A 24,867-nucleotide genomic window follows, 5' to 3' on the forward strand; every position below is an offset into this window, starting at 1 on the left:
ATAAATTCGCTGCCCGAGAAATTTTCCAAGATAAAGCATCATCTTTATCGGGGGAGAGTATCATAATGAGTCTGATCTCTAGCGCCGCCGAAGATCTAACTCGGATATCAGCTACAAGGGAGCAAGATGTGTATAGGCTTATGGATTGGGTTATGGGTGGAGGTTCACAGATCAAGGTTCGGAATGGGGAAGCAAGGCTAAGTGGTTGAAGTTGGGAAGGGGAGGGTATCCAGGTGGCGGTGCGGGGGCCTGGCCATGGCGGCCACCACCATCCCTCTCCGGCGGCGATGAATTGGGAGTGAACGAACCCTAGTCGAGCTCTAGGGTTTTGGAGAGAAGCACGTGTCATAGTGTTGAGTCACAAATTAGTTATGCAATTGTGCCCCATAATTATGAAAATTGATTTGTCTTCCATGTTATTTTACCCTTTTTAATCCATTTCCTTTTATTTGTAGGAAACCTTGCATTGAGAATAAAATGGCTATTTGAGGTTGAAATGCGGAGATTTGAAGTTAGGGGAAGAAGACACGGAGATTGGAAGAAAATTGCAAATCGACCTTTCCGACGATTTTTCCTGCGACTTTTCAGGTGAACTTTTCCGGTGAGCCGCCACTCATGGAGGGTCCTTTCTCCAGCAAAGGAGGACCATGGTTGTGAGAATATCCCATCACTTGAAATTCAAATATCTCCCTACACCTTGTCCTTTTGTCATCTTGCCAATTTAGGACCATTTGGGGGACAATGGTGTAAGAGCATCTCTTGCACACTTGGGGACTAAAGAGGACATACATAGCTGATTAAAGAGAGGCCAAAGACTTAATCTTCAGCATTCTTGACTCCATTCAATCATCTTCATCCTATCCAAGATCCATTTTTCTCTCTAGAGAAGACACCACCATTTCCACCACTAAAACCACCATTTTCACCACTACAACCTCCATTTCCTCCACCACTCAACACCACAACTCACCTTAGAGATTCCAAATTTCACTATTCTTACCAAAATCAAGAGTTTGGAGCAAGGAGAAGGAGGTGACTACCACCACATCATGTTCTTGGAGACCCATCTCGACCACCTCTTCCGGCATCATCAATAGTCACCCTTTACTCCCTATCTCTTTATGTATTTGATGTTTAATAGAATGTTGAAGCTTGTGTATCTAGCTATGTGTGAGTAGTGAACTAGTTGGGGCTAGGGTTGAAAGCCCTAGCCAAACTTGCTTGTATTGATGCTTTTGTTTATAAATTGATGCAAATTCATGTTGTCATTCTCACATGCTAAGTCAATAGTTGAATGTATTACTTAGACCTAATCAATTTGAGTTATGTGTTTGCCATGACATGAAGTTTTTCCTAGAGATTGATTACCTTTAGCCAAAAAGGGAGCATGAAAACACACCATGTGTGCATGTGAGGGTAGTGAGCTAAAATCACCTAGAGATATGATTGGTTTGCTTGCTTGGTTACCTAAACTCTAAGCTTTATGCATTTAGGGGCAAATGATTGAGACCTATCCGGTAATTGAATTTGTCTCTAGGTAGTTAGCTATAGACTTATCCGGTTAGAGTTAATAAAATGAAAGGGGCTTAAGCCTTAATAGTCCTATCCGGATGCTAAGAGGGTAGTTGGACAATTAGCTTTGCATCATTCATATTCAATTGCTTTAATGCTTGCAAGGGAGACAAAAGGTGAAACCCGATGCCCTAACTCTCATCCATTTGATAACAACTTGTTTAGTTTAGCTTAGTTTACCCCCTTGAGGTTAGGGGTCGTCATCATGTTAGTCCCTCTAGTTTCAATTTAATCAGTAACACCCTTGTACTCTCCAAATTCATCAGCCGTGTCCAATTTCTACTATTCCGTCCAATTTGGACCGTTAAGTTTGACTTTTGAGGGCTAAAATGGTCATTTCAAGATAAAAAAAAAAAAAGATTTTTTTTTCTTTTTTTCGTTTTTTTTTTGCATTTTTTTTTCTGTTTTTTTTTCATTAAATTTTTTTTTTCCATTTTTTTTTCTTTTTCTTCGCTTATTATTATTATTATTTTTTTTTATAATTTTGTCTTCAACCTATACACCACAAGTTATAATAGGTTTATAAAAACAAAAAAAATACTCTAGGTGGTTAAAAAGCCGCTCGCTGGTCTACGATATTTGTGATATATCTCCGATAAAGCGAAGAATTTTAAGATATATCTGTAAAATATAATAGGTTTATAAAGTGAAGAATTTTAGGATATATCCCCAATAAAGTGAAGAAATATCTATAAAATATGATTAAAAAAATAAATACAGATATTTCTTCACTTGATTGGGGATATATCCTAAAATTCTTCGCTTTATCGGAGATGTTCCACAAATATCGTAGACCAGCGAGCGAAGAATTTTAGGATATATCCCCAATAAAGTGAAGAAAATATCTGTATTTATTTTTTTAATCATATTTTACAAATATTTCTTCACTTTATTGGGGATATATCATATTATTCTTCACTTTATAAACCTATTATATTTTATAGATATATTTTACAAATATATCCTAAAATTTTTCGCTTTATTGGAGATATATCACAAATATCGTAAACCAGCGAGCAACTTTTTAACCACCTGGAGTATTTTTTTTTTGTTTTTATAATCCTATTATAACTTGTGGTGAATAGGTTGAAGACAAAATTTATAAAAATAAAAAAATAAAAAAAAAAACACCTAGAGTATTTGTGGTGTATAAGTTGAAGACAAAATTAAAAAAATAATAATAATAAGCCAAGAAACAGAAAAAAAAAAAAAAAAAAAAAAAACGAAGAAAAAAAGGAAAAAACATAATTTTTTTTAATATTTTTTATAATTTGGAGCTCAAAATTACCATTTTACCCCCTACGTGGGGCCCACATAACAGATTTAACAGCCAATTTGGACGGAGGTCCAAAAATTGGGCGAGACTGATGAATTTGGAGAGTACAAGGGTGTTACTGATTAAATTGAAACTCGAGAGACTAACATGATGACGACCCCTAACCTCAGAGGGGTAAACTGAAATTAGTCCTTTATATTACTTGCTTTCATTGTTTCAATTTGAATAGAAACCAATCTCAAAATCAAAATCAAATCTCTACACACCATCTTGCACATACTCACCATGAACTTTGGTTCACTTGTGAGCATTTATTTGTGATTGTACATTTGCATATTCTTCTAGTTTTTCCTTAGGTTTTCCCTAGCTAGGAAAGAATTTACCAATCCTCGTGGGTTCGACATCCTTACTTAATCCCTTATTCTATAACTTGTACCTCTTGCACTTGAGGGTGGCTTCAATGCTAACACATAGTCGGAGAGTCCTCCTTGCATGATATAGGAATTGGTTCGTCTTATTCCTTGCTCAGTTGGTCTCTTTCCCCAGTTGTTCCGCCATAGACGATGGTGCTACAGAGGGATTTTACATCGTTCATCTTAGTTAATTTCAGATGGACAGTTACAACATATGTGTCTGTTTATCTTTATGAGTACTGACACGCACTTGCACCAATACGAATAAATGGTTGGAAAATATTGTTTGGTTTCGACCTAGTTTGGCTAGCAAACAGTCTCTTTTCTGATGGGCGAGCCTGGGTGTAGTTGTCGGGGCGTCCCTAGACCTGACTTTTTCTCAAACGCTGTGGACGAGGAGAGCACCAACCTCGTCACAGGGTTCTTTCTTCTGCCTTACGGATAAGGACTTTGGGTGTGATCTCTTGAGTCACCGAGTCAATACTCAACATTGTAGGTTGAGCAGAGCAATCACCGGGAAGTAGGAGAAAGCACAAGGTTTGCTAATGCATGACTTTAACTTCGCTAGGTTGCTAGGGCGTGACCCTGGCTTCGCTGGTTTCAACTAGGTTGAAAGTAGGTTGCTCCGGAGAGACTTTGGATAATCTGTGCGATTAGTTGATTGAGAGGTTGTGTCTTGTTTACCCTTGAAACCTGGTATTTGTACCTAGGGTTTCGGTAGTTCATTTCTCTAGAAGGATTATTGATTGAAGATTCGTAATTGATCTCTGCTAGTCGAATCCTATAAGGCTCGTTTTCCTTATGGACTCTGAAATGGGCAAAGTTGTAACCCAAAATCAAGTAGACTTATTTTTGGGCCGCAGGTATCGGCCCACTGCTCTTAATCCTCTAAAGGATATTGCCAAAAATACTTTTGGGCTCAAACATTGCCCCCCAGGCCTCGAGATCAGGCCCACGAATATTGTAATTGATCGAAGAGGGCTTAAACGACACGACTTATGACAGAAACGAGGCCATTAATAAGTTTTAGCGGCTGCGCAACTGCTAAATGTCTTTTCGTTGCATCGTTTCCCTCACAAAATCTCTTATTTAAATCTCGACGTGAGTGTCTAGGTCAGTCATATCAGAAACCCTTTTACAGTCTCTCAAAACCCAGAAACTTCTTCCTTCCCCAAAATTCTCAATCTCTTTCAGAAACCCGGAAATGGCTCCTCAAAAGAAAATCGTTATTGATCAAGAGGAAGAAATCAATGAGAAGGCCACCCACACTTGGGGCACGAGAATGGGTGCTACTTGCCTGTCTAGTACCTCGGTGGAAAGAACTTTCCTCTTCGCTCTTGCTAATCAACAAGCCGGACTGGGTCTTACTCCCTGGACCGCCTTTCCGGATAATGTTATGGCGCTCTATGGGCTCCCCATCCGCCGTCCAATCCCCGTTCTCCGCCGCACTCCCGGCGATTTCGCAAGTTGGGTCAAGAAACACCAAAAGGTCCGGGTAGGGTTTTGGTCGTTCGTCAACGGTGAAGAAACAACCTGGTTCCACGAGGTCAGAGTGAGGGATCTGGATCGCTGGAATGCGGTAGGCATCACCGATGCCATCTATTTGTGCTTCAATCTCCCCTCTGGCGTCAATTGCGCGGCCAGAGTGGCCGCCTCGTTCTGCCTTTGGAACACCTCCAGCAACACTTTCGACTTTCGATTCGGGCAGATGGGTGTCACATTGCTTGACATTCTTGCCATCACAGGGCTGCCCATTGACTACGAGCCTTACATGCACGACCAATTTGATGATGTTGAGTTTCCTCTGCGAATGCAACAAGGCGGTGGCAATGCTCACAACAAATCCTACCAGACTTGGCGAAATCATTACCGCGATCAGCACAACGAGACTGGAGGCATCGCCTTCCTCGAGTACTGGCTCTGTAAGTTTGTTTTTTGTACTTCTGAAAACAAGCCCACTGGCACTTGGACCGCTTTGGCCACTGCCCTTTACAATGGCCGCCAAGTCGGCCTTGGGCAACCTGTTCTGGGTTCGCTCTATCGAGCCCTTTATCAAGCCACCATGCATCCTTTCGAGACCAGCATTTCTGGCTGCAAATCTATTTTGTCGAGTTCCGCAGACCAGACATTCCCCCTGTCCCTCCCAAACAACTTGGTTTTGGGTCGATGACTTTGCAGGGATGAAAGGTACACCTCCCCACCATATTCTGAGTGCTTCTCCTACCTTTACCTCATGCATGAATTGCCAGAGTTAGACCTAGTGCTAAGTAGGAGATTCCGGGCCCCGATGCAAAATGGTTTCCTGCCCCAGGGTTAGAATCATAGCGAGAGAGCCCTCTTGGCCTTTTGTCATGCCATCTCCTGTTCAGACATAAGGCTAGCGCCTAGCGGCGGACGACTTGAGTTACGAGCTTTACGCTCCTAACCATTTCGCTCGCCACCTTGGGCTGGCACAGATGATACCCTTCCCTCTCTACAACTCCTTCAACTATTATACTTCATGGAGAAGGGTTGGTCTCCGGGCAGGCGCCACTCCTCCCCAAAGTGTGCTCACCTTGATGAACCTACCCCCTTGGGCTGACGACTTGCATCCTATTGATGGGGTTGATGAAGCATATGCTGGGTGGTGGAAGAAGGTGTCCGTCAATTGCTGGGACCTTCCTGATGATGAAATCTTCGCTCAGATCTTTCGCTCCTTGGGCTACCTCTGCGAAGCGGACCAATTGGTACTCGCTCGATTCCCTGTTCGCGAGGCGCGTCCGGCACAAGCTGGAGTGGTCATTCGCAATGAGTCTCACCCATTGGTAAGTTCCCTTATTTGTCTTCATTGTTTATATGTTTTCCTTCCTTCAAATATGGTTCTTACCTAATGCTTTTATAGCGAATCAACACCAGGAGCAGGGGTGCACCGCCACCAACCGGCGGCAGACAAGGCGGTCCTTCGACCGCGGTCATTGGCCAGGCCGGGAAGCAAAAAGCTGCTGCTGAAGAGTCGTCTGATGGCGAGGATGGTAAAGTTTTACGCTTTTTCGCAAACTTTGAATTTAAATCCCTTGATTTCGAATTCTAACTCAAATTTTCACAGGCCGCTGCAGCTCAAGCTCGGAAGAGAAGCCGGTCTAACCCAACTGGGGAAAGCTGGGAAGATGATGAACCAGCGGAGTTGCGACTGGTAAGTTTCACCTTACTGCCTCTGTGTTTTGTTAGATATGCTTATCTTCAAAATAACGTTCATAACGCCCTTGTCATTTAGGTTCACAAAAGGAGAACTAACTCTTCCCACCAGGGTGGAGCTGGTCCTTCCACTGCTGTGGGGGAAGGAGCCTCTTCTCAGGCCCAAGCATTACAGGAACTGGAGGCTCCCTTTGCTTAGTCTGCCCGTGACTGATATTCTGGGCTCAAACAAATTTTACATACATTTTTTTTATTAAAAAAATGATTAAATTATGTTTTGTCCCTGTACTATGACCCTTTTTTCGTTTCAGTCCCTGACATTCTCAATTAATCTGAAAAGTTCCTAACGTCAAAATTTCAGTCTGATTGGTCCCTCCCGCGTTAAATTAGGAGTTGGCCTTAGGTGAAATGTCCAATATACCCCTATGTTATTTCTTTTTCCTTTTTAATTTCTTTTTTCTTTTTAATTTCTTTTTTTTCTTTTTCTTCTTTTTTTCTTGTTCCTTTTTAATTTTTTTTCCTTTTTTTTTTCTTTTTTTTCCTTTTTAATTTCTTTTTTGTTTTTTCTTCTTTTTTTCTTGTTCCTTCTTAATTTCTTTTTTTCTTTTTTTTTCTTTTCGTTTTGCCTACTTTCTCCTTCCTCAACCCCCCAATCTCATTCTGATCAAACTCCACAATCCATCTATTTCTCTCCCCAAATTGAAACCAAACCCAGCAAAGACCTAGCTTGGCGGTGCAGAGATGGACATCGAGTAAAAGCAAGAGGCTAGGAGCTGATCGATCACTTCTTCACCTTCTCTGAAGCCATCTCCCTCTGTTAGGATCCGCCCTCGCCTCCATCGTCGCCGACGCCATCTCTCAAACACAAGCAGATCCCGACGTGGCGCTACCGATGCAGCAGGATATGATGGTCATTAAAAAGGAAAAAGGAAAAAGGAAAAAGAAAAAAGAAAAAAGAAAAAAAGAAAAAAAAAGAAATTAAAAAGGAAAAATGAAAAATAAAAAAGCAAAAAAGAAATTAAAAAGGAAAAAGAAAAAAGAAAAAAAGGAAAAAAAGAAATTAAAAAGGAAAAAGAAAAAAAAAAGGAGAAAAAGAAATTAAAAAGGAAAAAGAAATAACAGAAATTAAAAAGGCCAACTCCTAATTTGACGCGGGAGGGACCAATCAGACGGAAATTTTGACGTTAGAGACTTTTCAGATTAATTGAGAATGTCAGGGACTGAAACGAAAAAAGGGTCATAGTACAGGGACTAAACATAATTTAATCCTTAAAAAAAATATTGATTATAAATATCAAGGGTTGAGATTACTTAATAAGTGCTGGATCACTTGAACCGCCGGTGCATAGAAGAATTTCTAGAATTAAACTGCTATCCTGCAGTCTTGCATCATCAATTGGGTCGATGCATGCATGTTGTTTTTGGTCTGGCATGCGTGCGGATGTTGGTGATGTATTTAAAGAAGTTACAACTAGCTTATTGTGATGGCAATACATCAGACAAACACCAATCATAGGATACCTTTTTTTTTTTTTTTTTTTTTTCCGACTAGGATCATAGGATACCTTCTTGATCATTGCGTTTCTGGAAGCAATGCAAGAGCCAAATTGCAAAGTGATTATCAGCTGGCAATATTGATTATTTCATAGATCCATGTACTAATCAAACTTACCAAATGCAAGTTACTCAAATGACTCTAAAAATCTGCACAACAACGACTCAAAAAGGAGAAGGTAATACTGATTACATAATTAGCTTTTTTTTTCTTTCTTTCTAAATAACACAAGTTCCAATATATTTTTATAGTTTTTATTATCTAGACACAAAGGGAAGAACTCACTGCATTGACTTGATCAATTTTGGTCTCCAGTGAATTATGAATTTATATAATACAAATTATAGTGAAACAATACATTTATTCATAAAATCATAACTATACTCCTTGTTCAGGACAAGAAAAGGGAAGGATTACCAAGAGAAACAATAAGCCTCCTAAGCCTAGGGCGATGTGTAAAGCGGCGGCCATCGAATCCGATCGCATCCAGCACCGGCCACGGCTTGGTGAGACTGTGCTAGTTCTCTGTCTGTGGAGGAAAGCCTGCGCGCTGTGTGAGACGTGACAGGCGGTGATCGTATTGTGAGGGTTGGAGGCTTCGATCGAAGTTTCTGCTCTGGGCTTCTGGGTCATACCGGAGTATAGAGGCTTGGGAGGGCAGCTTTCCGACTGGCTACACAAGAGAGCGGTTCGCTGCAAGGGAGGCGTTGGGCTCTGGTGCAGCGTCAGGCTTGATCGAGGTCGCTGGTGGTGAGGAAGCGGTCGGTCAAGTCGAGGCAAGGCGGCGAGTCCGGCGCTCTGGTGCACTTCCGATGTGGTGGTCCAAGGGTTTGCCACTGGAAGACATGACGGCGGTGACAACGAAGAAGCAGAGGTGCTGAGAGGCTCCTCCTCTGTTTGCTTGGGGTTGGGCCTAGGTCTTTGGGCTTGGGCTCAATCTTGGGCTGATGGGGCAGGGAGGCTTTCCTGCTAGACAAAACTTGTTTTGGGTTTGGGCCTAAGGGCTTGGTCTCAGGTCAAGGCAGTTTGGGCCCTAATGTATTAGGGTATTGAGCTTGTGTAAGGTTGGATAAACTTCTATGAGTCTTCTATGACGTTTCTAGTATCTTGTTTGTACCACAATTGCGTGATTGGCAAGTGAGGGCTTGTTGAATGATTTCTTTTCTGTAGGAGATGAGGTTTTTTAATTCTTGTATAGGCTCGCTTAAATGTGAGCATCCCAAAGATTTTAATGATCTGCTCTAGCTTAGGTAGGTAGTTCGGATTTTCTTGCCGGATTTCTTATATAAGTTCTTGTAGACTCTAGCCTTTGGCTGTTGATCTAATGCATTCAACTTCTATTTCAAAAAATACATCTATTCATTTAATTCCAGACACCTATTCCTAAAGAAACCTGTGGAAAGAGGACTTCTACTACAGGACTTTATAACATAACTTGCGCAAATTGTACTAGTTGCTGATCATGACCTAAATAAGGAGAATCAAATGCCAGAGACTTGGTCCAAACAGTTTAACACTTGTAACCACCATCTAGAAAAATATTTAATCCTATACTCAAATATAGGTTTGGAAACATGTTTGAGAGTGACGGAACCAAAGGTTGGGGCAAGTCACTAGTACTGCTACGCTAGCATTTTCTGTGCAAACCCTACTTTTAGCACAATTAGAAAAGCATCGATTAGTTCATTCGTAATTTAGAAATGATAGGCATAAATGCTCACTTTAATGACTCACTTAATTAATTAATTAGCTTAACATATACTGACAATCAGAGGACTGGACATGAGATGAGGCTCAGGAGGTTGTCGCCTCAAGCCCACCCATGTATATATAGGGACCCGAAAGCAATATCAGTTCTCTAATTAGCATGTAATATATGCATAAAACATGATGACAATGTAGCATAGTGGTTTGAGATGCATTTACAATTAACTACTGGATTCAATTCCCCTTGTTTTGTTTTGTTTTTTATTTTTTCCCCCTCGTTTGGCCAAAAATTCTCCCCTGCTGGCAATTTAGCACAACGTACTAGAAAAGAATGAACAGAACAATAAAAAAAACTCGAATCCTTTATGCAAGTCTACCCTAAGCAGAGAGGTTGTAGGCTAGGGTTCTCAAACCTAGAAAATGTAAAGAGGCCGGCCATATATGCTTAGATCCAAAAGACTAGCTCAAGAGGGCATCGATCAAATTAAGCCCGACTACCAGCAGCGCTGTGAGCTAGGCATAAACCAACCTCCACCCTTGGGAATACGTCTGCCGGAAAAATCAAGCGGCAACCACCAGCATCAACCTCCTTGGGAGACCTAGTGACGAAATCCGCAAGTATTTTGTAGTTCAACCAAACGACAGAAAGAAACAAGCTCTAACTAATCTAACGTGACCAAGTTGTGTTTTAAAAAAAGCATGCATCATGACGCCTAAGCTGGTGATGTGTTTCATCTAACCACTAATTTCCCTTCGATCAACTAGACTTGTACCAAGTCCAAGTGGTCGACGATGTCACTACTGAAAAGGATATTCGTGGATTAGTCTGCATAGGCTCCAACCTTTTCTTTTGTAATAGAATGATTAGAATCCCAAATTAATTAACATAGCTATATCGTCTCTGTGCGTGTATGTGTGTATATATGAGTGTGCATCGCCTCATTATTATTGACATCCAGTTTCTCATAATCACCGGGGAAGTAAATACAAGTCTGAGCATTTTCTCTTTATAAAGGCAGGCTACTGATTAAGAATGGAGGACGATTACAGTGTCACGCAAGTCATTGACGGCGATGGCGTATTCAATGCTATAGGGCTCGATAATTTTGTGAAGAAAGTGAAGCTTGCTAAGTGCGGAGTCTCCTATGCTGTGGTTGCCATTATGGGACCCCAGAGTAGCGGTAAACCTAGCGACCCTTTTACGTACTTTGGTCGATATATATATATATATATATATATATATATATATATATATATATAGTTACTTAATAATCACATATAACTGTATACGATTATTGTCCTTCATTGGCCGGTGATGAATCGGTTGACTATGAATCATATATATCAGGGAAGAGCACTTTGATGAACCATCTTTTCCATACCAAGTTCAAGGAGATGAATGCACGAGAAGGAAGGTTTGGTTCCTGATCGAGCGCGAAATTTTCAGTTATTATGAGTACATGCATCATCGGAATTTGCCCTTTTATTTTCCTTTTTTTTTTTTTTTTTTTTTTTTTTTTTTTTTGTGATCGAACTACATTTATTTCAGAAGTCAAACAACAAAGGGCATTTGGATGGCCGAGTGTGTTGGGATGGAGCCTTTCACGATTGTCATGGATTTGGAGGGCAATGATGGTAAGGAGAGAGGCCAGGTATTAACCAAAGTTTTGCTAAATAGTCATATACTATATGAGAATACTAGCCGAAGGAAAATTCTACGATACATTAATGTACCAATACATCAAGTAGACTAGATTTGATATAGAGGTAGACTGACTTCATGCATAAGTAGATTAGCTTGACTTGATCTCAAATTAGTTTACCTCTCTATTGAGCTAGTTTACCTCTGTACCAAACTGGTCTACTTGATCTATCGATACATTAATGTACTGTAGATGAACCCATAGCCGAATAACTCCTTAACTTTTGTCATGTCTGTCCACTTTCCCAGTTTCCCCTATAGATATCAATTTCAATACGTTTGATCCTATCTTTTTCAAGAACTGTCTTTACACCCCTGTTGTCAACTCATAGTAATTCTATCAAAGATTTTGTTAAACTCGTCTCATGTGCTAGACACATGATGAAGGGATTTTTACATCTTTCATTGCAACGTACCCCAGGCCATATTGTCATACTTTCACAGTTTCACCCCATCCTAATTTGTCCTTAAGGTTAGTTTGCGGGGAATTTTAATGAAACTACTGAAAGTTGAAACAAATAGACTTCAGGACACTCATAAGTTATTAAAGTTAGCGTGTAATTTGATAATTTGACAAACATAAGAGAATTAATGGGGTAATTGGTTTACTTCATGAGTTGTAAAATGACTAGTCCTATGTACATTATTACATTTTTTTTTTTGAAATAAGGGCTATGCGGCTGCCCTCCGGCCTTTATTAATGAAACGGATGAATACATGGAGGGGGGGGGGGGGGGGGTGGGACATGATGCCTAAACCCCTTATCACAATACACCTCAAGAGAACCTCCCGAATAATAACAGGAGTCTCTACAACAACAATGTATTCAAACATGCACCTAATAGCAAAGAGTGTCATACCGACTACTCCATTTGCTTTACAATAACGGTGACATATCAGAAAGTTAAAGTAGTGCCATAGTACCAATAAAGTAGTAGCTTTCCCAATATGCTGCCGATCGGAAATAAAACCGACGACACGTCGTTTCATCCCGCCACCAGGAGGTTGCAACCAATGCATAATCCGCCACCTCGCTAGGGCAGACAAGGCATACCGAGTATGCAAACTTGGACATCGCCCACATGTCCCTACCAAGCGATGGTAGGGATTTATTGTACAGAAAATACACTTAAACTTTAAACAAACTACTAATACTAATATTAGATCACAAGCCCACCAGGAAAAGCCCATCAACAGAGCAAAAGCCCACGACCCACTTGCCCTTCCATCCTCCCCCCTCGTGCTGCTGGACGCATACCATCACCACCGTCGACCAACTGTGCCGGCGATCCATTTCCTGCACCAGTAGCCCGATCACGCCTACGTGGAATATGTCTGCCGCCAAAACACAACGACGTCGCGCCATTTCCGGTAAAATAGTCCTCCGTGGAACGAAGCCCAGCAACAATGGCCGGATCTCCGTTGCCCTTAGATTCCAGCCGGACCCGTAGCAACGCGAGTCTCCCTTGTTTTCCACGAGGCTTCCATGACGGCAGTCATAGGCGGATTGAATTTTCGTCGTCCCGAAGCGGCGGTTGTACCCATCCCCGCAGAACACCAGAAATCTTCCAACGTAACGTTCCTCCTCATCCCAGCCTCCCCTCTGTCTCGGACCCGCACAGGTGGACTGTGACTCCTGACCTACCGGTCCGGCGACGACGTCAACGAAGACGCACCGCCAGACGGAACAAGGGAATTAACACTCGGTTCTTCTCTGCTTCCAAAGAAAACTGCTTTTTCTTCTCTCCGAATTACACAGAGCAACTTTTTTTTTCAAGAGTGGTCAAAAGTACATTGTTACATTTTAAACTTCACCAAAAAGTAAATTCAGTTAAGATACTCGGTGATGTTTCGTTCTTTGAAATTCTTTTGTTTTTCAGGAAATTGCATTTGAGAAACAAGCCGCCCTGTTTGCACTGGCAATGTCAGACATTCTACTGATAAATATGTAAGTTTTTTCAGTGTTTAGAGCTTGATATACATGCATGTATTATTGATGGTATACCATAAATTCTTGAGTCGTTTGACTGCCTAATTGATAAAATGGCTCGGATCAACACGGTAGTAGTGAATTAAGAAGATGTGTGATTTATGGGTAAATTTTATTTTACCTTCTTGACTTGACTTTTAAACTGTGTCATTGTATTTCTATTTTTGTCACGTGTGCCCCTAAATTACTTTACAGACGATCACAATTAGCCTATATATAATTATGAATTGGACATTGGATTGTATAAACAGATGGTGCCATGATATTGGTCGGGAGCATGCTGCGAACAAACCTTTACTAAGAACAATTTTTGAGGTACCCTGAACGTATGTTTGAATTGCACCTCTAGATAATCAACATTCATTTCCCATTTCTCAATGACATGCATGCTCTGGTTGATGTTTACTAGGTTATGATGCGCTTATTCGGTCCCCGGAAAACGACGTTACTGTTTGTGATACGGGATAAAACGAAGGTATGGAAATAGTTGTTGTCCTTCACAATTTTCTTGTTCCATAAAAAATATCGACACGTTGTTTGTGATTGTTGGTTTAGAGGGGTGTATTGTATTTGGATTTGTGCAGATTTTTTTTTTTTTTTGAAAGGGGTTTGGAACCCAACCTAGCTGGGAGGCTCAGCCCCACGCCCGGTTCCATTTATTATATTAATTTCATAATTTTGCAACCGGGGGGGACATAAAACCTGAACCCCGTGCTACAGCAGAACTAAGAGAATAATCCTCGTAGAGTACATCCTGAATAATAGCAGGAGTCTCCTCTAGCCAAACATCATCAGTGGAAAATAAGCTAGCAAGGTGGGCAAGTCTATGTGCCACACCATTTGCTTCACGGTAAGTATGCTGAACCCTTACAGATTGAAAAGCAGACATATAATCTCTACAATCATCAAGAATCCGACTTACCTCCGAAAGGTTTTCCTCCTTACTATTGAGTGCAGCAATCAGAAGGGCAGAGTCGCTCTCAATGTCAATGTCCGTCCACCCTTGGTGTATACCAAGAAGAAGACCAGCCCTGCACGCCTCAGCCTCCATATTAAGAGCCGAGTGTGCATGCATAAAAGGCCTCGCAATAGCTTCCAACCCTATGCCCAAATCATCCATGACCACCACCCCAATACCTCCAGCTCCACTCTCAAATTGGAATGCACCATCAATGTTAATTTTCAGCCTACCCCGTGGAGGGCATTCCCACTTAGTCAGTGATCTTTTCTTCTTCCTTATAGCCTTGGGATGGTATTTCTGGAACTCAGTCAAACTGTTAACACACCAACTAATCATGTGCATGGGTTGAAAAGTACCCCCATCCCAGACTAGTTTATTTCTCTCTGTCCAAATGGTCCAAAGAGCCATGAACAAGAAATCAATCTGATCAGCACACAACACCTCTACAAGATCAATGATCCACTCTTTCAAAGTCGGCGCTGCATGCGACTTGGCCTTTAGATGCAAAGGACCATAGGCCCAGAAAACTCATCACAATCTTTAAATATGTGTTTTCCTGTTTCCACTGAGGTATGACAAAACATGCAATTAATATCAACCAAATCAACCTTACGTGAAGAGAGGGCAAACCTGGTAGGTAGGATGCCTTGGATGAGTCTCCACATGAAGACCTTGACTGTAGGGGCCACCGAAGCCTTCCAAAGCTTGCTCCAAAAAAGACGAAAATGACCTCCATCTCCACATGATGAAGATGGTATGGCCTCTGCCAGTTTCATTGATTGACAGAAAGCATGGTACCCACTGCGCACATTATAAATCCCTTTTGTATCGAAGTGCCACATAACTCTGTCATCAGTTTTCCTTAAACTTAGCGGAATGGAAGCAATTTTTTGCACTTCTTCATTTGTAAACAATTCCTCCAGAACCTCAAGTATCCAACCTCCACCGTCTACATCAATCACCTCAGCCACCGACCAGTTTTCAGTTCCTTCCATAATTGGGGAGAAGGGCCGAAAAGAATAGGGAATGGGGAGCCAGGGGTCACTCCAGAGTGAGATAGTTGATCCATCACCCACTTGATACCTGCAACCCTTCTGGAGCACAACTCTCCCCGCCATAATACAACGCCATGTATATGAAGAACCTTTCTTCAACTCCGCATCCATGAAAGAGCATGTAGGGAAGTATTTAGCTTTCAGCAATCTCGCAAGTAATGAGTCCGGCGGTCCGGCCTTTGCATTAACCTCCATCATTGTTTAGCCAAAAGAGCAAGATTGAAAACGTGCATATTCCGAAAACCCATTCCACCCTCCAATTTAGGGCGACATAATTTTTCCCAAGAGAGCCAATGTATCTTCCTAACATCCTTCGTGCCTCCCCACCAAAACCTCGCCATTAATTGATGCATCTCGTGACACAAATGTTTCAGCAACTCAAAACAGCTCATAACATATATAAGAAGGGATAGATTGTGCCACCGCTTTGATCAATACTTCTTTGCCGGCTATAGATAGCGTCTTCTCCCTCCAACCTTGGGTTCTATCTCGTACTTTTTCATTTAGAAAAGCAAAGGCCTCCTCCTTTGAGTAACTAATTTCAGTTGACAGACTTTTTGAAAAGTCCACAGACTCTTTAAAAAGTTGATAGACTGTTATGGATTTCTTAAAACCATTGATTTTAGCAACAGACTTTTATTGATTCATGAAAATCTATATACTTTATTATGAATGACTTCTACAGATTTCTTAGCATGTACAAAATATAAAAACAAAAAACAAAAAACAAAAAACAAAAAACAAAAAACAAAAAACAAAAAACAAAAAACAAAAAACAAAAAACAAAAAACAAAAAACAAAAAACAAAAAACAAAAAACAAAAAACAAAAAACAAAAAACAAATGCAGCCCAAACACAAAACAAGATAACAACTCGTTGTCTCTTCAATGCTCAAGTATCTTCTAATAGAAATTGACTCAAATGAATGATCGTTAGTCTGTCTAGTGAGTTTGTTCTCATTCCTAATCCCCCAACAACATAAATATGCAATATAGATCACTTGATGTTTATGGTTAATTATTCTCATCAATTTTGTTTTCGCCGATTAACATATATTGTAGCAAATATTGGTCAATGTCTTGATCTATAATCAATCAATTGAAATTCAATTGTTCAACCTTTCTTTGAACCATAATATAAATTCAAATTAATGAGAATAATTAATTAATAAGATAAAATTTAGTATGTCATAGCAACACTATTCAAGGTCTTAGGGGTAGACCACAATATTTGGGTTTTAGGGTTTCATAAATCATTTTTATTGCTATTAGGGTTTGAAGTATCACAATTGAAAAAAAAAAAAAAAAAAAATCACATTCAAGAACTACAATGAATATGTTGGCCGGGTATCAAAAAACGTTGATATCATAAAAAATTAGAGAAAAAACAAAAAATTAAGAAAGAGAGATGATGAAGGACCAATTTCTTCGTGCGTAGAGAGAAGAACTTTGATAGACCTTTTTTTTTTTTTTTTAAGATGAAACTTTCACAGACTTTTTCAAATCTTTGGTCTGGAGGCTGGAAAATTATTGGAGTTTGGTATGTATAGTTAACACTACAAAGTCCATGATTATCCATGATTTTCTAATTCCATAAGTATGAATGATATTTTGAATACCTCTGTACTTTTATTCATTTTTAAAAGTCCTAATTGAATACCCCTAGATTTTGGTGGAATTCATGAAGTCTTTAAAAATCCTAATTGAATATCTCAAGACTTTCATGGACTGTTAAAAGTCTATAATGAATACACCCAGACTTTTAAATTCCATAGATTTCTTTAAAAGTTCCACTAATTCCATATACAATACACCCCCCTTAGACTCCACTTGAAATGCTGGAGCTTGATTTGAGGGATGATATACAGAAGGTAAGGTTTGTCTTCAGCTCTATGTTTTAATTAATCTTTGGTCTCTATTCTCCAATGCTTCTCGTGTTGCAAAACTGCAGATATGGGATGAAATTCCGAAGCCCAAAGCCCACAGAAGTACCCTGCTCAGTGAAATTTTTAGGGTGTTTCTAAATGTACCCAGCAAATATCTTAACATACCCAGCCCTAGAATATTATATTAAATTTTCCAAATTTACCCTTAAGTAAAATACACCCAGCTAAAAACCCAGCAAAAAAAACGCAAGATGCTGTGAAGAGCTCCAAATTTGTGTCTCTTTGTACAACAATAAAGAAAAGTTTTCAACGAAAGCAACAAAAACCAAGCTCGTATTCTCCTCCATGTTGTTTCTGTAAGAGTCACAGCAAGCTGCCAAAGAGATGCAACAAAGTTTACATCAGTCCATTCATATTGATTAATGCTGAAAGTATTGTGTGAAGTTCTTATAAAATCAAGGTACAATAATGCAAATGCAAGAGCTGCTTCCCAAATCCAAAATCATGAGGTATGCTGAGCATGTGCAAACAAACAAAAAATGAAAAGAATGAAAAAGCAAATCATTAAGTGAGACAGCAAAAATGTGTGATCTGTCCAACTTGTATCCATGAGTCTTCTCCCTGGCAAGTTCGGATTCCAGAGGAGTATTGAACTCAATGAAGCAGTAAGTAGCCCATTGTCTTCTACGTCTCTTGGATATTGTTGCTGGGTTTGTAAATCAAAGCAAGGGTAAAGTTGGAAGTTATAGGACAATATTTTAAGTGCTGGGTGTATTTAGATATTTGCTGGGTACATTTAGAAAGACCAAATTTTTAATGTGAGCTATAACTCTATAAGTACATATATATTTGTACAGTTATAGATATATCTTTTAGTTTCAATTTCAATAGTCACTTTTGAATAAACAAAAAAATAAAAATAAAAAGAGAAGTTGGGTCAAAAATAGTTTAGAGTCCCAAAAAAATTTAGTGTGTTCGAACAAACATAAAATAATATGATTTTGGTAACCAAATTAATGACCTTTCTAAGACGAGGTTGATAAAACTATAGGAACAATTCTTAGGTTCACCCCTAGGGTGAATGAGCATATTCACCCCTATTGTCGATTAACATACTCTTATTTAATAAATTTATAATCCAACGGTCCATATATTAAATTAGCCTTTAAAGATCATCCCTGTAAAAAATCAATCGAATCGGAAATCGTTTAATTATCTAATTGAATCAAACAAATGGATGGTTCTAACAACACTTACTACTATTATGATGAACCGTCCATGTATTTCATAGAAATGAATAACTGAAAGGTCTTCAATTTGATTGATTTTTTACAAAGCTAATATTTGTATTACGTTATACAACATGAATGGTTGGATTAGAAAATTATAAAGTTATTATGCGTTAATCGACAATGGGGTGAATATGCTCATTCACCCTAGGGGTGAACCTAAGAATTGTTCAAACTATAGTCTCTTAAAACTCACTTTGTGTACGGGCATGGAGATGAGTCTCCCAGCTTGACTGGGTTTCAAACCCCTTATTAAACTCTCTTTGTGTTTGTCCACACATATACACATAAGTATAAGCTCGTTCAGAAGATGACTTAATGATATTCTTATTTGTCAAATCTTACTAAATACCTTACCAGGTGCAAATATGTGCTTTGTCCAGCTATGAAGAGAAGGAGGAGTCCTTTAAGGCGGAGGTAATAGTACTAAACCCCTCTACTATCATATTTAACTTCAAAAGCAATATATTACTTTTACCTTTTATTCAATTCGTTTTGATTAATAGCTAGCGGGCTGTATATCTAGGTTGTTATAACTAATAACTTTAAAAGGATGATCTCATTATTATCATGAAAATGTATAAATGTCTATTGAAAGCAATTAATGTAAGAGTTCACTAACTATTCATTCCATAATCACATGGCATAATGGTTTTCAGTTTATTTATTCATTCCTTAATTAACAGAAACCTGAAAATAGACAATGGGCACATCCATGCATTCCAATATATGGGCTGAGAATGTGAAGTGCCTAAAGTTTAGAAAATTTACAGAAGAAAATTACAAATGAAAAGAGATAGAACACCTATTGAACACAGCATTTGATCCAAGGCAATAGAAGACCATGTTTTCTATGACACTAGATAGTGGTGGTGAGGGATTGAAATGAAGAATCATGTTCCACAAAGTAGTGTTTTGTGATATCTTCGTTAGAGAATCCCTACATAAATTCGCCGCCTTAAAAATCATACCATTTCACTGTCTGTCCACCGAGTTTTGTATGAAGAATTGATTGGTTAATATGTCCTTCAATTCACATGATCGATGAGTGATAGTTACGGGTTATCACCTAAATCGATTCCAGGTTGCTGAACTGAGGAAACGCTTTTTCCATTCTATTTCTCCGGGAGGGCTTGCTAGTGATAGACAGTTTGTTGTAGCTGCCTCGGGATTTTCTCTTAGTGCGCAAAACATTTGGGAAATAATAAAAGAGAACAAGGACCTGGATCTTCCTTCTCACCAGGTTTGCTAATGAGTAATTAGTTTCCTCTTCTTTTCCATTTAGACAAAATAATCTGTGGACTGTGGTCTTTCCTTCTCATCTGCAAATATTTAAATAGGTTATGGTTTCCACCGTTCGTTGTGAAGAGATTGCATCCAAGAAGTTCAGTCTGTTTATAGAAAATAAGGTATGTGTTTGTTTTTCTCACATTTGAGATGCTAGCTTCTACTTCCAGTATGATGGTTAAATTCTGATTGGCTAGCCATTACTTGAATGAACTTGAAAAATTAGGATTGGTTGAAATTGAGTGAAGCTGTCGAAATTGGTCCCGTAAAAGGTCTTGGCAAAAGTCTCAGCTCAATTCTAAACACCTATATTGCTGAGTAAGTTCCACTCTGATCATGTGGTCACAAATTTACTGGAATTTCTTCTATGCACATATGGTGCAAGTGACCCAACACTTATAAGATGATTTTAACCCTTGATATATTTAATATAATTTTTTTTAATAACTAACAAATGTATTTGATGTAATCCAGCTATCCATTCATATTGGTACAAGTGCACGTCGGTGCTCTTAATCCTCTCCCAAATTTACATGCATTAATACTTAGTTTACTTGAAGGTAGTATTGTTTCCAGTTCTTGCGTAGATACGACATGGAGGCCAAGTACTTTGACAAAGCTGTAAGGAACTCAAAAAGATATGACCTATTGGAAAAAAAAGCAATGGATGTATGACTCTCTCTCTCTCTCTCTCTCTCTCTCTCTGAAAAGCTATGCATTTTTACTAAATTTTTAACTAGATAAATGAAGTGTTATACGCACGGTATTTTAGTGACTAACGCTGCACCAGATACTTTGGCAGTTTGGCATATACATATACTTTCATATAGATTGACTTTGTTTAACACTTTAACTGACTCATTAAGTCGATCAGTGACTTATTTTTCATGCTTATTGTTGTTTTTGAATCATACTGATCTTTGTACTTTCCAGCTTGCTTTACCTGTGTACACCACCATGATTGAGCATCTGCGTTCGAAAACAAGTAAACCTTTAAAGCGAGACTGGAGCAGTTATTAGACAAAGGAAAAGGATCATTTGCTTCAGCTCTTCGTACCTCGACAGAGTCTTCCATGCTTGAGTTTGACGAAGGATGTGCAGGTAATAATCCTGGAACTTATTGCAAACAACTTTTCGCAAAAAATACATTTCTTATTTAAATGGTATGCATGGAAAAAATACATTTCTTATTTAAATGGTATGCATGGAAAAAAAAAAAAAAAGTGAGTACGTAATAGTACCATGGTAGCAACTACTGACGCTACTTTATATTTCTCCGTTCAGATGCTACCATGGAAAAAGCTAATTGGGATGCTTCAACAGTTCGGAAAGAACTTCAACTTGAGATAGATGCAGTTGCAACATCCATTCGCAATGCGAAGTTGTTTGAATTAAAAATCAACTACGAGGTAATGCTCTATGTATTGTACGTATTAATTCTTGTTCAGTATATGACCAAGATATTTATATTAACTACGATGCAGAAAGTTGTTTTGCACTCTAAATCAAGATTTTATTATTTAATGTTTCATCCTTTATTGCAGAATTCATTTCGAAGCTCTAAGATTAAGAAAATTCAGATTATCCTACTAAATTAAGTCTAGTAATATATATTATTTTACTCAATTCCTTAACTGCATACTTTTCGATTTTAATCATTTGCAGAAGGAACTTTCTGCATCTTTAATTGAACCTGTTGAATCCCTACTTAAAGATGGTGAAAGTGACACATGGGATTCAATAAGAAAACTTCTTATTCGTGAGACTGAAAGTGTAATATCAGATTTCTCAAGTGTAATCGTTGGTTTTGAGATTGATAAAGGAAGAGTTTCCGAAATGGTGCAAAATTTAAGGGACACTGCAAGAAATGTGGTGGTGACAAAAGCAAGAGAAGAGGCCGGGAATGTTCTGACGACGCACATGAAACATCGGTATGTAGTAAACTTGTCAATCAATTATCTACCGCGTAGTTCTCTTCTTATTTCCTCGTCATTTTAATTGGTTGCTCACGACTTTGTTAATTTTTTTTTTTCCATTCAGGTTTTCTAGAGTCTTTAGTCATGATATTGATACAGATATGCCTGTAGTTTGGAGGAGATCGAGACAACTTAGAAATCAAACGGAGGCTGCCTACAATGCTGTAATGACTGAACTTTTATGAATGGGAGTGTATATAACTATATATAAGATCGTGTGTGTATTGTGTTAAAATTCATATATTTTACTGAGTTTACCATTTCTTTGACAGTCGCTTAAGCTTTTGTCAGTTATGGCTGCCGTCTGCTTGGATGAGAAGCCAAATAATATTGAGGAGGTTCTCTTCTCTTCTCTTATGTCGTCGGATGGAACTGGAGCTCCTCTTGCCTCAACCACTTGGGATGAGGTACTATCTTCTCTGTGATTTGATCCATAAATATCATGCATCAGATTGATTTCTAATTAAGGACTAAATCTGAAATAGGTTTCTGTAAGAGACACCCTGATTAGACCAGTGCAGTGCAAGCCCTTGTGGAGGCAGTTGAAAGAAGAGACTGCCGGTATTGTCAATCAAGCTGATCTAGAAAGGGTATATTTTCTGGTCACTCTTCTTAACTTCAATATAGTTTAAAAGGAGAGCTTCTAACGAGGACCACTAAAATGAGGAATAGTTGAAGACTTTTTTGTGAGACCCACTTGTCAATCACATTTCCGCAAATCAACTGTTAGATGTTTAGATCATTTCTGCAATTTTTCAACCAAATTGAAAATCGTTAATGCATTCATAATCGTGATTCATCAATTATGAACATGAACGGTTCATGTTTGACAGATTTAGTTCGTCCATTGATTTGATCTAGTTCGGTACCTTAACGATTAGCAATTTGGAAGAAAATTTTCAGAAGTGATCTACCCATGCATACATAAACATTTAACAGTTGATATGCCATGATATAATAGAAAAATGGGTCTCCTAAACCATTGATTAGAAAATTCTCAACTAGTCCTCATTAGAAGGGCTCTCATTGTTTAAATATTCTTAAGAAAATACAAACTTGAGAGTTTAAATTTGAGTGTTTTAAGAACTTATAATTAATATTTTATCAGTTTAACCAAGACTACCATTAGCAGCAAACAGCAGGTTAGCAGCTAAATTCATATCCACCAAGCTCATGTATAAATCTGTTTGCTGCTGCATTTTCAGAGGGTTTCCAAGGAAGCAGAAATTAAATGGCTTCTTGGAATGGCAGGGTCTGCTTTGGGAAGTTCAGCCAGAGTGGCAGGGTCTGCTTTGGGAAGTTCAGCCAGAGGCTTGATCTCTTTGGTAAGGTATGCTGTTGCTGGGAATGCCGAGGATACTGATAAAGATACCAAGGCTGCTGAGGCTACCAAGATTTAAATTTTTGACTAATTGATAATTGGATGGAAATAATTGACAGTACATGTGGCTTCACTGCTGCACGCAGCACGCTGATCAAAATATTTAAAGTAACTTTTTTTTTTTTGGCAACAATTAAGGTAACTTTCTCTTTAGTTCATTCTCATGCATTGCAGTCTGGTCTTTTGGTTTTCTGTTAAATCCTATAACTAATCTCAGACTTCTAGGTTATATGCGCTCATCATTTTTCATCTAATTCTCTATTATGGTTTAATTTATCCAAATTCTGAAAATATGAGATTCGCAGATAGTAAAGCTAAATAGAATCATAGTAATGCTGCTACACCAAAGAACTTCAAAGCAAGGGGACTTTAAATTGAGGGCTAAATATTGTTTAGTACCTTGTAGTTTTGGTCTAAAATCAATTCAGTCCATTGACTTTTAATTTCATCAAAAACACCCTCACACTATCATTTCTCATCCAATAGATCCATCCGTCATGATTCCGTCAAATGGAGCCGTTAAGTAGCTGATGTGGCATGCCAACTTGGCACTAGTGGGGCCCACATGACAGGCAAAATTCTAAAATAAACTTTCAGAAAATTGAAATAACAAATTTGATTCTCTCTCTCTCTTTTTCTCTCTCCTCGGTTTCTCAGCAATCTCATCCTTAGATCTGCCGAACCAACCATACTTAATATTCGGATTTTCGCCGCATTTCCGAGCCACCGCCTCCTTGAAAACCCGAAACGAATCGAACCTCGCCCCCCTTGTCAGTCCAGAACTCGAATGCTTATGCACAACCACCACTCTAGTTTCTCCATTGGCCGCTCCCATACTAGAAACGAAGCTCTTCGTAATAGTCTCACGCTCCATACCCTCCACTCTAGTCATCATTTTGTCTGCAGTGAAAGCCCCAAATGGATCGGAAACCGGTGACTACGATTAGCTATCGGACTCGGAATCCTGATCAACTTCAATTTCTTTAGAAGAACAAGAATTCGATTCGGAGTGATAACTTTTTGTACCAACAGGAACTCCTTAATTGCAACATTTTAATAAGCAGTACACTTATATCTTCAGTTATTTAGCCCAAGTAACCATCACTAGCTAAGAGCTAGCTGACAACTTCAACATTTCATCGGGGTGCATTCTATGAAATTATTCCAATTTCGATTCAATTCAATGCTAAGAAGATTTAGGAGTCATGATGACGGACATAGTATTTCCTTGTTTTCATACTAAAAGTTTGAAACCATCCTACTAAATGCCAGCAATGGTAAATAACAAAAGTGAATATATAAAAAGAAAAGCTCACAGGTGGTGATTGTATGATTGAGTGACAAGAAATTACCTGCTTCTTAAAACAACACATGGCATGCCCGCTCGCTGAGCTCCTACTACACCTGACTGACTTCCTGCAATGAGAACACAATTGGAGACAGGTAGTCCAGCATTTTCTGCCCCTGCCCTCAAGGCAGCTATGATCTTCTGTAAGCTGGAAAACCATTGGAGTACCAGATTAACGTCGAATTGCATGTATAGAAACTCAGCATTATGTGCATCAACTTTTGCAACTACATCTTTAGGAAATTTTTTTGGTCCTTTTTTTCCTCCTTTTTTCAGAAGGTTTCATCAGATAAATC

At 39.0% G+C, this 24,867-nt stretch overlaps 1 pseudogene; it reads left to right on the forward strand.

The window, feature by feature from the left end:
• Positions 1 to 10,730: 10,730 nt before the first annotated feature.
• Positions 10,731 to 23,242, forward strand: LOC133731173 (protein ROOT HAIR DEFECTIVE 3 homolog 2-like; annotated as a pseudogene).
• The last annotated feature ends 1,625 nt before the right edge of the window (positions 23,243 to 24,867 follow it).

The sequence above is a fragment of the Rosa rugosa genome, chromosome 2, assembly GCF_958449725.1.
Source record: "Rosa rugosa chromosome 2, drRosRugo1.1, whole genome shotgun sequence".
Classification (NCBI taxonomy): Eukaryota; Viridiplantae; Streptophyta; class Magnoliopsida; order Rosales; family Rosaceae; genus Rosa; species Rosa rugosa.